Consider the following 16,836-nt stretch of genomic DNA (forward strand, 5'->3'; position numbering starts at 1 on the left):
TGTTCTGTAGGGAGAAAGTTTAATAGGTTTAGCAGTTTCTTCGTCCACATCGTGATAACCCTGGTTACACATTTTCGGAGCATCCGAAAATATGTTGGAATAAGATTGCAGAAGGGTAGTGAGTGTTACTTCTTGGTCTTTTGCAATCCTGACATTATAGGGCAAGGTTCCTGGAGGATGGCCGAGTTAGGAAGCCTTATTTGAGCCTCTGGAAATATATACAGGATATCAGGATAGTCCACAGGGTCAGGGACAGAGGACACTCATTACTGGATCCTTGGGAGACTCCAAGAATAGTTTAATCCGATTAATGCGATGGATCTTTAATAAGTTGGGTTTATTAAGAGGAGCTACCACGTAGTTCAAATCAGAATTTTTATTATTTACATCGGCCCCATAAACCTCGCTTTCAAACATCTCTTATGCGCTGCTTTCATACTTTTGTCTACAAATTTTTCAAAACCATTTACATAGTACTTTGATGCATGTGAATCAGGAGTAGGGGCAGTGTTACTCCAAGCATCTGGTGAGGGATGTCTGCATCCCATAGCATATTCAGCCAAATTCCAAGCCTATCAGCAGGTCTACTCTACCAATGAAAAGGAAGCAATGGCCCCGGCATTTGAGGTAGAACATTTCTACATGTTCTTGTCCAGGATATATGTGGTCACTGTCTTCTGTGACCACAATCTGCTACCTACCTCAGCTCCATGAGGAAAAAGAAAAATATTCTCGTGTGTTTGGCAATACGTTATCAACTACACAAGCTTTCCACAATGACGTCATAGATAATGTGCTAGCCAACACACTTTCCAGATCATAATATGTTTTGATGTTTTTGGGAAAAGTGGGTGAGAAGTTCTGTTTTATTCCTTATGGCTATATAGAAAGATTTGAGTAAACCTGGATATTAGATTTTTTTTTTTTAAGTGAAGGGACACATTAATTCCCTTCTCAAGAGTCTTGAACCTACACTAACCCTACTGTCTCATGTCTCTAAGGCCGTGCCTGACTTACAAGTTCCTATGGGTTGAACACTATCTAATGTGTTGCATGGTTGAGAGAAAAGGCGGTTCCATTGGTCATTTGCGTCATGGTGGTGTTGGGGTGTGGCATACTAAAAGTATGTTACAATTTATTAGGCGTATGTCACACTCCCATATAAGCATTCCCTCCCTTCCTACCAGCAGACCAGATGCTAAGGGTATGCAGGGCCATACCCAGAGCATCTTAGCATGACTAAGGGAGCAGGGGCTCCCCTAGTTATGGTAACACCGTGGTTCATCCAGCATATCACGAGGAAACCCACCAAAGTTGTGAACCGATGTGATTAACTCGTTAATCAACTTTGACAGACTTACCTCAAAGTCTGGTGGATGGCGGTTCTTTCTGTGTCTCTTGCTTGACAATTACTTCTTTTTACATATAATCTGTAAATATTGTGTGCGTGTTAACGCTTCCTGTTTGGTGATGGAAATATGCATTTGCTCTCCACTGCCTTTTGCTCGTTTCTCGTTTCTGCCTTTATCACGATGCATAATATGTTTGTAATATTCGGGTTTTTTTTCTTTTCATTTTTGTTAGAGGCAAAGGCATGGTTTTTGAGATTTAAATCGTCCTGAGAGTGAATACCTTCTCCTCTTCCCGGCACTTCTCAGGCAGAATTCCAGCATCTCATTCTGTGATATTTCTTCCTTCTCCACTGCACTGCAGTTAAGAATTCTCTCATTTCCTCAAAGTTCCCTCTTCAGAAGAATGGCGTCTCATACCATTCATCTGCATCTCAACTTTCAATATTAAGTTCCATAAGATGTAAAAGGATCAGTATGATGCACTTGGTACACTCGTATTATAATTCACCTATGTCAGATGTGCTTATGGTAAACACAAGATCTAGTCTTGCTAGTTCTCATCTCGTGTCGTCTTAACATGTTGGCATAAAGTTTCCCCTAAATACTTCCAACATCCTAGCTCTCTTAACTTTCCCGTCTTTTCAGCTTCCAGCTGTGCACTTTTGTTCCTCTTTCCCGCCTCACGAACTATCTGTCCTTGTCCGCCCTATGAGTTCACTCATGTCGTGCCGAATATGTAAAACTGGTCAATTAGCAAGAACTCATTTAAAATTAAGTCCTTTCTAAAATTTTCTCTTATACGTTTAAAGATGTATTTTTTTCATTAATGTTAATGTAAAAAATTTTAATTTTGCTCCAAAAGAATCTTAGAAAACTTACCTAACCTTATTATAACAAAAACAATTTATTTTATCCTAACCCAACTAAATATGTTTTAGATTTGTTTACAGTAATTTAATACTAAAACACAGTGAAATATATTTTTCTCGGTAGGTTCAGAATGATTTTGGCGAAATTATTGCATACACAAATTTTCACTTGTCTTACATGGCAAGATGAGCGTTGCTATTTAAGCCAAGATCGCAAGTTCTGCCTATTCGGCACGATATATATATATATATATATATATATATATATATATATATATATATCTGAAGGAGGAGACTCGAACCTACGAACCTTGGAACAAGGTACGGAGTGCTTTACCATTCTCACCACACTGGACCAATACCTTGGCGCCCAGCTTGCGCTAGACGTTGATCCAAGGCAGCCAGCTTTCAGGGAGAAGGCTTACAGCTCTTCATCTCGTCCCCTGCATGCATCAGCCTTACTAGAGATTTTAACAATGGAAGGAATTCGCAAGAGCAGGCGAAATATACACAAACACTGATCTCTGGCCGAAAGAGACTCGAATCTACGAACCTGGGCGCCAAGGTATTGGTCCAGTGTGGTGAGAATGGTAGAGCAATGCGTATCTTGTTCCAAGGTTCGTAGGTTCGAGTCTCCTTTGGCCAGAGATCAGTGTTTGTGTATATTTCGCCTGCTCTTGCGAATTCCTTGCGCGCGCGCGCGCGCACACACACACACACACACACACACACACACACACACACACACACACACACACACACACACACACACACACACACACATATCTATATATATATATATATATATATATATATATATATATATATATATATATATATATATATATATATATATATATTAATTGCAACATTAACACTCCTCCTTGGGTGCAGACACTGTACTTCCCATCTCCAGAACTCAAGTCCGGCCTGCCGGTTTTCCTGAATCCCTTCCTAAATGTTACTTTGCTCACACTCCAACAGCACGTCACGTATTAAAAACCATTTGTCTCCATTCACTCCTATCAAATACGCTCACGCATGCTTGCTGGAAGTCCAAGCCCATCGCACACATAACCTCCTTTACCCCCTCCCTCCAACCCTTCCTAGGCCGACCCCTACCCCGCCTTCCCTCCGCTACAGATTTATACCCTCTCGAAGTCATTCTGTTTTGTTCCATTCTCTCTACATGTCCGAACCACCTCAACAACCCCTCCTCAGCCCTCTGGATAATAGTTTTGGTAATCCCACACCTTCTAATTTCCGAACTACGAATTCTCTGCATTATATTCACACCACACATTGCCCTGATATCTCCACTGCCTCTAGCCTTTTCCTCGTTGCAACATTCATCACCCATATTTCACACCCAAATATTTGAATACATTCATGTTTCACTCCCAGATATCTGGATACATTCACCTCCTCCATACTCTCTCCCTCCAATCTGATATCCAATCTTTCGTCACCTAATCTTTTTGTTATCCTCACAACCTTACTCTTTCCTATATTCACTTTTAATTTTATTCTTTTACGTACCAAACTCATCCACCAACCTCTGCAACTTCTCTTCAGAATCTCCCAAAAGCACAGTGTCATCAGCAAAGAGCAACTGTGACAACTCCCATTTTGTGTTTGATTCTTTATCTTTTAACTCCACACCTCTTGCCAAGATCCTCGCATTCACTTCTCCTACAACCCCATCTATAAATATATTGAACAACCACGGTGACATCACACATCCTTGTCTAAGGCCTACTTTTACTAGGAAATAATCTCCCTCTCTCCTACTTACTCTAACCTGAGCCTCACTATCCTCATAAAAACTCTTCACTGCTTTCAGTAACCTCCCTCCTGCAACATCTGTCACATTGCCCCCCTATCCACCCTGTCATATGCCTTTTACAAATATATAAATGCAACATAAACCTCTTTACCCTTATCTAAATACTGTTCAGCTATGTTTCACTGTAAACACTTGGTCTACACACCCCCTACCTTTCCTAAAGCCTCCTTGTTCATCTACCCTACTCTCCGTCTTACTCTTATTTCTTTCAATAATAACTCTACCATACACTTTAGCAGGTATACTCAACAAACTTATTTCCCTGATGACACTGGAGGACAGGAGGGATAGGGTGGGGACATGATAACGAAGTATAGAATACGGAAAGTCATTAACAAGGTGGAAAGGGCCAGAATGTTTCAGAGATGGGATAAAGGAACAAGGGCACACAGCTGGAAGTTAAGCACTCAGATGAGTCATAGGGATGTTAGAAAGTATTTCTTCAGCCTTCGAGTTGTCAGGAAGTGACTAAATCTGGAGATAGTGGAGGTACGTTCCATACATAGCTTTAAGATGAGGTATGATAAGCCTAGTAACCTAGACCTAGTAGCGACTGTCGCAGAGGCGGGGCCAAGAGCTATGAATTAACCCCTCCAAACACAAATAGGTGAGTGTACACACTCCCACACACTGCATCTTTGGATGCAATTTACAACACAGTTGGTGTCGTTCTTCCCACAACAACCACTATAAACATTTGCTCAACACACACACTGCCACGATGTACACAACGACCAGCACTCTAATGTAGAAATAAATTCTCCACAAGATACACGTTTACCAGCAGCCACCATCTTGCTGTAGTGCGTCATCATCCCAATAGATGGCGGTGAGTTCCCTGTCTCCTCATGTTTCTCTCTCTGGCACTGGCATTAAAATTCTCATTTCTCTCTCTCTCTCTCTCTCTCTCTCTCTCTCTCTCTCTCTCTCTCTCGCAAATACTTAACACTACTTTAAATATTAAAATATAAAATAAAAAAAACACTTGTACCAACCTCTGAGCATTTCCACATCGTAAAAACAAAATGTTATCAAATGATTTGTATTGGAAACTAAAACAAAGACCAATGTTAACCAAACAAACAAAAACAGAAATATGATCAAATAAACGTGTACGAACAATTTTTTTTATTAATACAGTTAATGACGATCACTACTCCGTTTATGTACGGAATCAAAACTCTTGCATTAGTAAATGATATACAAAATCCACCTGACCATAGTCCATGGTGAAATTCGAGATTAAAAATTAGGTATGATGCAGGAACAGTGGCATGAGAAGGAACAGTGTTATGAACAGGAACAATGGCATGAGCAGGAACAATGGCATAAGCAGGAACAGTGGCATGAGCAGGAACAGTGTTATGAACAGGAACAATGGCATGAGCAGGAACAATGGCATAAGCAGGAACAGTGGCATGAGCAGGAACAATGGCATGAGCAGGAACAATGGCATGAGCAGGAACAATGGCATGAGCAGCAACAGTGGCATGAGTAGGAACAATGGCATGTGCAGGAACAGTGACATGAGCAGGAACAGTGGCATGAGCAGGAACAATGGCATGAGCAGGAACAATGTCATGAGCAGGAACAGTGGCATGAGCAGGAACAATGGCATGAGCAGGAACAATGGCATGAGCAGGAACAGTGGCATGAGCAGGAACAATGTCATGAGTAGGAACAATGTCATGAGCAGGAACAGTGGCATGAGCAGGAACAATGGCATGAGCAGGAACAGTGGCATGAGCAGGAACAATGGCATGAGCAGGAACAATGGCATGAGCAAGAACAGTGGCATGAGCAGGAACAATGGCATGAACAGGAACAGTGGCATGACCAGGAACAATGGCATGAACAGGAACAGTGGCATGACCAGGAACAATGGCATGAACAGGAACAGTGGCATAAGCAGGAACAATGGCATGAGCAGGAACAATGGCATGAACAGGAACAGTGGCATGACCAGGAACAATGGCATGAACAGGAACAGTGGCATCAGCAGGAACAGTGGCATAAGCAGGAACAATGGCATGAGCAGGAACAGTGGCATGAGCAGGAACAATGGCATGAACAGGAACAGTGGCATGAGCAGGAACAATGGCATGTACAGGAGCCATGGCATGAGCAGGAACAATGGCATGAGCAGGAACAATGGCATGTACAGGAGCCATGGCATGAGCAGGAACAATGGTGATGAGAAATGGCATTACCAGTTAAGTTTAAAGAGTTTGTACTTAACTTAGAAAGACAACTCATCGCCTGCACAGCCGCCCCTGCAGACGAGGTCTTGTGAAGCTGTCGAAGTCATCTCTCAACGGGCTGTAAAGAGTTATAATTTGTAAGATTATAAATTACCCCTCAGGGGTGTTATGTCAGCATATTTCATTCACTGATGGCTGACAAACTTACTTGTGTGGACTCAAAGGTCCGCACCTAACTGCCGACTATAGGTTGATTACAAACTCCTTGCGACCCAAGAACTGCGCAGTCCCCCGTACTACAAGAAATTCGTAACCTACCTTGCTCTTGTAGCGTGAGCTATGGTGTTCTTCACACCTTCGACAGGTATCGGTGACTTGATAGAAGCAGAAGTGTCCTTGGATGTCCACGTCTTCCATAGTCTAGGAATACGCACACTGGTACACTATGTTCCACAAGATTTGTCTTTATTATTCACAATCTTATCACTAAAGAAGCTGATCACACTTCTCTTAAGTGTTTATTGTGTTTTATGAGATACTTTGTTCACACTAACGCACAGATCGTTCTTTGTTGGTTATCCTGGCGTCAGTGTCACTCTCAGTAGAGTCAAAAGTAATCTGAAGACGCCAAAGCGCCCCACACCGTCACTCTCAGTACAAAAAAAAGCTGACATAGTACTTTTGCTTCCTTGCCACTTCCTCGATGAAGCAACGCAGAATGTTTGATTCTTGCTGTATTAAGCATAGACAACAATGTCCACTATCTTTACTATGGTAACAAAGTGGGAGCAGGATTTTCCTTAATTGTCCTGCTAAAGTAAGAGATGTACTGTCTCTTATTAAAATACACTCTGCAACACTCTGCAAGGAGCAGCGGTCACTTGACCACGTCGCATACTCGTACGGCATCTGTGATCAATTACTCACTGTAACAGTAAACAAGACGCTTGCCCCTTCTGAGAGGGCTGGGCCCCTCAGGGCTGAAAGGGGCTGAAGGGGGCTGATACCCCCCTCCTGGAGAAAATTTCTCCACACTGGGGGGCGGCAGAGGTTCGCTGCAGGTGAACTATTCATCACTTAACATTAATTTGATTTTCTCACTCGCCACCACTGCTGCTTGTCTTTTCTGAACAGCTTTAGTGTGTGTGGTTTCTGGAGAATCACTAATTTTGTTTTCAACACTGTGTAATTCTAACGGTACTAGTTTATTTATTGTCCGCTTATTCACTACACCTTTGCTCAAAACATCAACTGTCCTGATCATTCCATTTGCATCAGGATATATGGTCACAATTTTTCCAAGTGGCCATTGGGACCTCGGACCATCATTGTCAATAATCACTATGTCACCAGGTCTTAAGGACTTATGATTTTCAGGAACACCAGCTCCATAGAAGTGTTCTCTCAATGAGGTGAGATAGTCTTCTCGCCAAATTTTCTCCCAACGTTCAATCACTTTATTAAGGTGTTTGAATTTACGTCTGAGTTGCTCAGGTTCGAAATAAGTAGGATCCTCTATGATTTCTTTATCATTCATGGGAGGAACAGGTTCGAGCCTTCTGCCATGGAGTAAATGAGATGGACTTAACACTTCTAAATTGTACAGATCATCGGTAACATAAGTTAATCTGTTGTTGACTGTTTTCTATTTCAGTCACAACTGTACGGAATTCTTCTAAGTCGATTCTTTGACGATGAAGAGTCTTCCTTAAACAACGTTTTACAATGCCGATCATTCTTTCATAAAATTCGCCGTGCCATGGAGATTTAGGAGGAATGTATCTCCAACGACACCTGCGTTGATTCAGCATCTGTTGTACTTCTGGTTGATCAAAGATCTTGCTTATATAAGCAGCACCAGCAACAAAGTTCGTTGCATTATCTGAAATCATCAGTCTGGGACATGCCCTTCTGGCTGCAAACCTTCTGAATAATTTGATAAAGGTTTCAGCAGACATGTCAGTGGCTACTTCTAGATGTACTGCTCTAGTTGTAGCACAAGTGAACAAACAGATGTACACCTTGATGGGAACTTTGTCAACTGTTTTGGTTAAAATTATTGGTCCAGTGTAATCTACACCTGTCACCTCAAATGGAGTGATATGACAAACTCTTTCAGAGGGATATGGAGGTGGACCTGGATACTGACATACTCGCATATCGTAGTGACGACAAGTAATACAGTCCTCTATTTGTTTTTTCACACTTTGTCGACCTTGAGGTATCCAGTAGGATTGTCGTATATGACAAAGTGTGTCAGCTACCCCACCATGAAACACTTTACTGTGGGCGTTTTGCGCAATCAGTTTTGTTAGCCAATGATTCTTGGGGATCAATATTGGATGTATGGCTTCTTTAGGTAGTGAAGAATTATGAATTCTTCCTCGACATCTTATAATCTTTTCTGAGTCGAGATAAAGTCCTAAAGAATTAATCATATCAGGTTTCTTTGGGGATTTATCTTGTGTTTCTAGAAATTTATATTCTGTAGAGAAAACATCTTTCTGTATTAGTTTCACCCAGTATTTAATGGGTTCAAGACATTCATAATCAGGTTTTATTCCTTTAATGAATTTATGGACAAGAGCTGTAACTCTTAAGAGTTTACCCGAAGATGAGTATTTAGATCCATCAATGACTATTTCTGTTGTGTCTGCAGTATTTACACAACTTATTTCTGTTGTGTTCAAGCAGACTGTTTCTTCTGGCATAATGTGAGCTTTTTGCTGAGGCCAGTTATTTTCATTAGAGAGTCAGTTTGGTTTGTGGAGCCATAATTTATTATCCACAAATTTCTTGAGTGGGACACCACGTGACAACATGTCAGCTGGATTCTCTTGGGTAGAGACGTGGAGAAAGAGATAATCTCTCTGCATCTCTTTTATTTCTGCTACTCTGTTCTGTACATAGACCAACTTACTCTTATTATTTCTTAACCACTGGAGAACTGCTTCATTATCACTCCATATCACGGTTTTTTCAATAGCGAGATGATCAAGTACTTTGTTGAGATAGACAGCTAATTTTGTACCTACATAGAGTGCTGTCAGTTCCAATTGTGGTACTGTTCTGACCTTCAAGGGTGCTACCCTGGCCTTTGAAGTAATTAGTGTACTTCCTTCAGCATTACTCATGTAAGCTACAGCGCCATAACCTCTGGTTGACGCATGACAGAACACATGTAATGTGTACTCGTTTCCCTCTTGACCTATTTGTCTGGGAAATTTAATTTGATGAAGTTGCTTAAACTCCCTGGATATTTCATCCCATGCTTGACTCATTTCTAGAGGCAAGTTCTCATCCCATCCAATTTTGAGCTTCCATGCATCTTGCATAAGCATTTTACCTTTTATGGTAATTGGTGAGACGAGTCCTAGAGGATCAAAACATTGTGATACCTCTGACAGTAAACTGCGTTTAGTGAGTGTACTGCATGATTTATTGTTTATCTTTTTGAGACTCAAAGTATCTTCCTGTGTGTTCCAATTAAGTCCCAGCACATTGTTGCAATCAGGAATTTCAGTTTCAGCTAAATCTTCTTTGATAAGTTCCCTTAATTGCTTTGAATTTGTATTCCACATCCTTAGAGGCATATTTGCTTCTTTCATCTCCTTGTTAGCTTTTCTGTATAAGGATTTCAAATCCTCCTCTTTATTCACAGTACCTTGAAGATTGTCCACATAGAAACTTTTCTTTAAGATTTCTTAGAAGGGACTTTCAGATTTCTTCAAATGTGTATTTAGAGTAGCTTCTAGTAAGAATGGAGAGGATGTTGCACCAAACAATACTGATTTGAAACGATAAGTTTTCACAGGACTTGGAGGATCATGTGGATTTTCAGGCCACAAGAATCGAGTATAATCTCTATCTATTTCTTGTAGTCCTACTCTTAAGAAAGCTTTGGAAATATCAGCCGTGTAGGCATATGGGTTTGCGAAATTTCATAAGCACGTCTCCAAGCTTCTCAGTTAGTGAGGGTCCGGTCATCAGACAGTCATTAAGACTTGCTACATCTTCATTTGCACGTGCGCTGCAATTATATACAACACGTAGTGGAGTGGTTTCAGAATCTTTTCTGACTCCATGGTGCGGGAGATAATGAGCTTCTGTCTTCAACTTATCTTCGACTATTTCCTCAATGAATTTATTGTCCAACTGTTCTTGTATGATATTATCATAGACAGTCAGTAGCTCTGGATTCTTCCTGAGCTCATGTATTTGTGCTTTCATTTGTCCGAAAGCCATGCGATAATTGCTAGGCAGATGTGGTGGATTTAATTTCCATGGTAACCTAACCCAATACTGTCCATCTTCATATTTGACAGTGTCCAAATATTGGTTATAAGTCTGAGACTCTTGTGGGCTTGGTTTATTTACATCAATAACTATCGCATCTAAATCCCACAACTTATCAACTAGTTCATTCATTTCTTCCAGTAATGATAATTTTTGCTGTGGTACATGATCAGTGGTTATTCTCGTAACAAGTACATTTTCCACTGAATCAATATCAGCTTCTTTCCCACTTTGAGAGGGAATGGGACCACATATCATGTGGCCTCCTGCTGTTTTCAGCAAGTGAACATCATGTTTACTTACTATATTTTGCACAAAACAGTGATAATAATCACTTCCAATGATTAAATCAATTGGACTAATTGTGTCCGTCTGTATGTCAGGACAGGCTAACTTGATCTTAGCTGCTTTCAGTGCTGCAACTGTTTCTTTTAATCCCTGGATCTGCACAGACTTAGGCAAATCATCTACTACCACAGCTTCTACTGTCTTTTTCCTGTTTCCTAGACCAACAGTGATTCTGGCTAGGTCATATGTCTGTTTACCAGAATTGTGGAAAAAAACAGCTATATCTAACTGTATTTTGGCATAGGGTTGTTTATTCAGTTTCTGCAACACTGTTCTTCTTATGAAGGACCTTTGTGAGCCTTGATCAAATAATGTTAGCACATTTTCTTTGTGTAATTTATTAGATAACTCAATTCGAGCTATCGGGAGAGCAGTTGCTTTAAACTTATCTCTCACATTTAATGCTGTTGCTTGTTGACTTCCTGATTCTGTGGAAGTCTGCTGTTGTTCAGCAAAAGTATTTGGGCATGATGCTGTATGATGCATACCCTTGCATTTAAAACACTTCCTCAGTGAGCATTTACCTCCCTTGTGTTCACCTAAACACTTGATGCACCTTTTCAGCTGATGAACACGTTTACGTGCCTCCATTGATGTGTATTGAATACAATACTGTGCCCAATGTGTTCCATCACAAAGTACACGTTTTGGAGTACGTTTATGTGTGACAGTCTGTTTACTGTCTGTTGGATTCACAGCTTGATGAATGCCTATATGGGATTTCCCATTATGTGGTTTAGTGGGAGTAGGTATACTCTTTTTATACTGAGTTGAAGGTTTATTATCCACTGGATTTGTGGATTTTTCATCTTGTCTCGTTGCTTGCATGCATGAAACTATTGTTTGTAAACCATTGCTAATTTCTTCACAAGTGAAATAGCGTTTATTGAACATAATATTTAATCGTTCAATAGTTTGTGGTGACAACTTATCTTGTACAATACCACTGATAAACCAATCACATTGTCTTAGGTCATATTTAGCACCTAGAGATCTCAGACTATTGTCTAATGTGATTCTAAATGCCTGTAAGTCTGAAAAACAATGTTTCGGTGGCTTCAAGCTTGATATTAAGACTACATGTCTAACTCTAGCCTTGTCAGCATCGAAGTAATTGTCTGCTAAGACACGTAAGGCTATTTGATAATTACCTTTAACTACCGGAAATGACTTAATCAGTTCATGGGGTTCTCCCTTCACAAGACATTTAAGATAATTGAACTTAGCAATCTCATCTATGTCAGTTCGTGAATTTACTATGGATTGAAAACCACTAATGAATTCTTCATAATTATGACCTTGGAAAATAGGTAATGACAATGTAGGTAAGCTTGGTAATGGGACACTTGTTGTTGTTACAGGTGTAACAGGTGCTTGACCACTAGTTACAGTAGGTCTCTGTGACAGAGTTTTGCGGCAGATAGCCTGTACTCCTGTCCACCTTAATTGTTGATTACTAAAAGTATCCAAAACATTTTTAATTTCATCCTCAGATGGATCTGATTCAAGAAATTTATTTTCATAATGTGTATAGTCTGAATTAATTATTTCCAGACGTTGTGTAAGTAATCCAAATTTGACCTCGAGTTCATCAAAATCTATGTTTGTATCTTGAGTTAATCCTATACAGACTGAAATTAGATTTTCTAATTGTGTAATCTTAGTCTGTAAAGACTGAAACTGAGTTTTTAAACAAGCCATTTTAATGGTATACTGAAAATTCTAGCACCACACTTAGAGTGTTTAAAAACACTGTACTGCTATAAACAGCTGAGTTTTTGTTATGCTTAAGTCAGCAATAATCGCGTCAGACACTACTGACCTACTAAGCTTAACCTCAGGGTTAATGACCATGAAGGGTACACAGTACATATGGCTGGTGTTTATGGCTTGAGTTTGCTGTGTCAGCCTGACCACGATGATTAATCGTAAATAACGTTATACACTTCATTCACTATACACTATAAATGTCACTGTATAACTGTAAATCACACATGAATATTACTTGCACATATATAAGTGCCACTGTTAATATATATTTGAAAGCTTATATATAAAGTGTAAGTTCCTTTAATATAACAGGTATATCTCTAAGAAACAAACTTTAACACAATCTTGTCTCTTAATTTCTGTCTATAAACATTATAAACACTGTGTATATACACTCAGACAAACCGAACATCTCTTGGGTTGTTGTCTTAATCAGCACTTCTTCGAGATTGGAGCAGTGGATGCAGGGTGCCATCCTCCGTTTTCTTGTTGGGTGAGTCACCCAGCTCCCGTTTTCTTTGGGTGAATGCTGGGTGAGCGCCCGTTTTCTTTTGGCAGCCCATTCTCTGTGATTGAGTCTGGAGGGACTCATTTATACTGATTTACATTGTAAAACACTAGTTTTACAGCTTTTTTCGAAGGACCTTGGCTCATAGGTTATTTGTACACTGTAGTACAACATATTTGGACCACAGCGTGGCCTTGATCCGGTTTGAGCACGACCAATTCGTTGAGAAATGGCATTACCAGTTAAGTTTAAAGAGTTTGTACTTAACTTAGAAAGACAACTCATCACCTGCACAGCCGCCCCTGCAGACGAGGTCTTGAGAAGCTGTCGAAGTCATCTCTCAACGGGCTGTAAAGAGTTATAATTTGTAAGATTATAAATTACCCCTAGGGGGAGTTATGTCAGCATATTTCATTCACTGATGGCTGACAAACTTACTTGTGTGAACTCAAAGGTCCACACCTAACTGCCAACTATAGGTTGATTACAAACTCCTTGCAACCCAAGAACTGCGCAGTCCCCCGTACTACAAGAAATTCGTAACCTACCTTGCTCTTGTAGCGTGAGCTATGGTGTTCTTCACACCTTCGACAGGTATCAGTGACTTGATAGAAGCTGAAGTGTCCTTGGATGTCCACGTCTTCCATAGTCTAGGAATACGCACACTGGTACACTATGTTCCACAAGATTTGTCTTTATTATTCACAATCTTATCACTAAAGAAGCTGATCACACTTCTCTTAAGTGTTTATTGTGTTTTATGAGATACTTTGTTCACACTAACGCACAGATCGTTCTTTGTTGGTTATCCTGGCGTCAGTGTCACTCAGTAGAGTCAAAAGTAATCTGAAGACGCCACAGCGCCCCACGCCGTCACTCTCAGTACAAAAAAAAGCTGACATAGTACTTTTGCTTCCTTGCCACTTCCTCGATGAAGCAACGCAGAATGTTTGATTCTTGCTGGAGAAAATTTCTCCACAAATGGCATGAGCAGGAACAGTGGCATGAGCAGGAACAGTGGCATGAGCAGGAACAATGACATGAGCAGGAACAGTGGCATGAGCAGGAACAGTGGCATGAGCAGAAACAGTGGCATGAGCAGGAACAGTGGCATGAGCAGGAACAGTGGCATGAGCAGGAACAGTGGCATGAGCAGGAACAGTGGCATGAGCAGGAACAATGGCATGAGCAGGAACAGTGGCATGAGCAGAAACAGTGGCATGAGCAGGAAGAAACAGTTTCAGTACATTAACACTTATAGTTTCTGGATTGTTTTCAAACTGTATCATCAGTTGCACGCTATGCAAGGAATTTCATGTACACTGCATCAAAGGTAGTTAGTTACAAAGCAACCATGAAGAAATCGAGTGTAATTAAATTGTATATATAAATTCTTGGACTTATTTAGTGAAACGTAATTAGGAAAATATCAATATACATTATAACGATTACATTTTTCATACTGATTTTACAGTAATAAGCAGTCTTTATACCTCACTGTTAGTGTAAATCATTCTGGATATCTGACGGGCAATTCCATGATGGTGTTATTTTACTGTTCGATGTGTTATGATCCGCAAAGAGTGCATGTATAAACATTACTTTGACTGTCCTCATATAAATTTGGTCAGAAAGATTGCTGATAGAGTATTAACAGTAGGCTGAATGTGTTGAATTTCGTTTAAAATGAAAACTGATGAAGCATTTCCCACTTAAAATGAAATGAACTGACAGATCATGTAACTCTTCAACCAAGTACAGGTCTTCCTTCTCCTCTCCACGCTATAAATATGACATGAATATATCCGTCAATGCATTGTCTGGAGGCTTGCGTGATCTACTTCATTTTTAAGGGATGCTTTCTGAGTTTTTGTTACTGGATGAAAAAACTGTTAGAAAAACATTACTTAACGATAGTAATTTGGTGATATGTTTGTTTCACAAAATTAAAATAAAGTGGTTCTAGTAAAATGTGACAACATTAAAACTTAACATTTTCGCGTTTTATAGCTGGAGGTGCATCATGTTCTTGACGGAATCCTTTATCACACAATCTATACTTTTCATGACGCTTGTGTTTACTTTCACTTATTTCAAATGCAGGTCATTTTTCTTTTCTGTATTAGATACCATATCGTTTAATTTACTCATTTAATATAAAAAAAAATTTTTTTAGCAGTATTTAGTTTGGTTTTATGTAGAACTCTGTCACCGCAGTACAAATGCTGCTGAGATGACTTATCAGAAGTACTGAGTTTCCTCAAGAGACAACAATGACATGACTGGCAGTGCTGAATCTCCTCAATAGTTCGCACTGCCGTGACCTGCCTCGAGTGTAACATCGCCGCAACATATGATACTGGCATGACTTGCTGGCAGTTCTACATCACCCCCAACAAATGGCGCTGACATGACTTACTTGCAGAGTTGCATCACCTTAGTAGATGGAGCTGAGACAAGCAAACACAGCAGGCGTCCGTAGGAGGGTAAACAGTGAAGCTGCCTCGTTCTTAACAGCAATAACAGCACATCAGGGTAATAGCAGTGGCGGAGGTGCTCCTGACAGCTGAGACTGCGGCAGCTGCGACTGTTACCTCACGAATAACACAAATCTGACTCAGAAAATATGTGGCAATTTAAGTAATTTTTATATAATTTTTACGTATTCATGATTATGAAATGGTAATATTTATTTTCGTTGTTGCTTCGTTTAGGACGATAACTTAATAATGTTTCTCTGCACTGATGTTAAGAGATTTACGCAATACACCACCACCCAGTACTACCTCACTACAGCACCACTACACAATACTACACCTCACTATGCTTCATTACACCATCACAGTCCGTCAACAGACTACCTTACAATACCACCTCACGACACCGTGCCCACTATATAACTCTACACTACCACACGCCTCACTGCTACGTCACTTCACTACATCACCTTGATATACCACCTCATTACATCACCCTGATAAACCACCTCACTACTCCACCACGTTAAACCACCACACAACACCATCACATTTATACCACTACACTTCACAACCACATTAATCCACTACATTGAACCACCACACAATACAACATCACTACAACACACGTGCTCTACTACGACACCTCATTACGCCTTACTACACCAGTTCGCTACTCCATGTCGCTATACATCTACACTAAATCACCTCCACACTACACATCGCCACATCAAACAAGACTGGATCCAGAATTAAGGAACATGAAGTATAAGGAGGCTAATAAATGAACCTGATGATAGAGGAATGATGAACGGTGGAAGACATAAGAGCAGCATTCAAAATACTCGAGAGGACTGATAGAGTAAATTTTTTGAGAGGTGAGAAACAGGTACGCAGAGGGCACATTAAGAAGTTAAAGCCACAGAGGAATCGAAGGGATACCAGGAAGCATTTCTTCAGTCTCATGGTGGCTATGATGTGTAATAATACTGCAGGGCCAGGAGCAGAGACTCGATCCCTTCAGCCACATATATGTAAGAACATGTTTAGAAAACTGTTATCCACAGAGTAATGCCATTTCCTGGATCCCACATAACCGAAATTATTCACGAAGCAACTCGAGAATTCACATACCAGCTTGCAAAATTCACTTAATAGTAGGAGATAAT

The sequence above is a fragment of the Cherax quadricarinatus genome, chromosome 17, assembly GCF_038502225.1.
Source record: "Cherax quadricarinatus isolate ZL_2023a chromosome 17, ASM3850222v1, whole genome shotgun sequence".
Lineage (NCBI taxonomy): Eukaryota > Metazoa > Arthropoda > Malacostraca > Decapoda > Parastacidae > Cherax > Cherax quadricarinatus.